This window comes from Anneissia japonica, unplaced genomic scaffold (genome assembly GCF_011630105.1).
Source record: "Anneissia japonica isolate Jap-2015-1 unplaced genomic scaffold, ASM1163010v1 scaffold288142_len361356_cov169, whole genome shotgun sequence".
NCBI lineage: Eukaryota > Metazoa > Echinodermata > Crinoidea > Comatulida > Comatulidae > Anneissia > Anneissia japonica.
The window spans coordinates 111063-111859 of NW_022753229.1; the positions used below are offsets into that span (position 1 = coordinate 111063).

Sequence of the window (797 nt, forward strand, 5' to 3'; positions counted from 1 at the left end):
ATTTGTCGGGGAGAAAAAAAAAATTATATGTATTTTCTAGTAGACTCTAAAATCGATTAAACTAGAAATTGCAAATTGCAAGTGAAGTGCTGCGAAGTACAACTGCATATAAATGTTCTTCGAACAAAAATTATTTATGCGAGTCAAGTGAAAATAATGAATAATAAAACTATAACAAATAATGAGACACGACACATTGTCTATATTAGAACACTTCTCATTGGGTAACAAAGTCGTAATTTTTCATTTTTGTCAAAAAAAGTGTCTAGGCCTATAGTGTAGTGAATTATGGTTTAGGTTTTTCTTAATAAAGTTTCAAAAATGTCTATGTATGTGGAGAATGTAGTTGATTACCAAAGGTTACAATTTTTATTTTGAAGACTGCATGGTCTAGGAAGTGCACATTTTTTTTTATGGGGCAAGTTTCCAGGGGCGGGTTTTCTGGGCGAGTTGACTGCCAAAGAGTGTTGCCAAAGTGCGAGCCAGCGTGTTATTTGATCACAAGTGCGAGACATATCACAAGTGTGAGCCAGCGAGCCATGACGTCACGACAATAGATAGAGACGTTAGCCAGTTGTGCAAGGTGTCGGCTGAGATTTGCGGAGTACAATTCAAAAAACAACTATAGGTCTAATAATGAATTATTGTGATGTTAAATAGACAATGTTGGCTATCAAAGAGCGGCGTTGTTTTTCATTGGGACCTTCGTCCCTTCAAGGCTAGGCCTATACCATCCTAGCTAGTCTAGGCCTAGAGTAGGATAAGGCTAGCGCGACGTGCGGACGTTGGTACGAGTA

General features: G+C 38.0%; 1 protein-coding gene across 1 annotated transcript in view; it reads left to right on the forward strand.

The window, feature by feature from the left end:
- Positions 1–797, forward strand: part of LOC117122773 (lactadherin-like) — a 42107-nt gene that overhangs the window by 37817 nt on the left and 3493 nt on the right. The gene's annotated exons all lie outside the window — the stretch shown is intronic.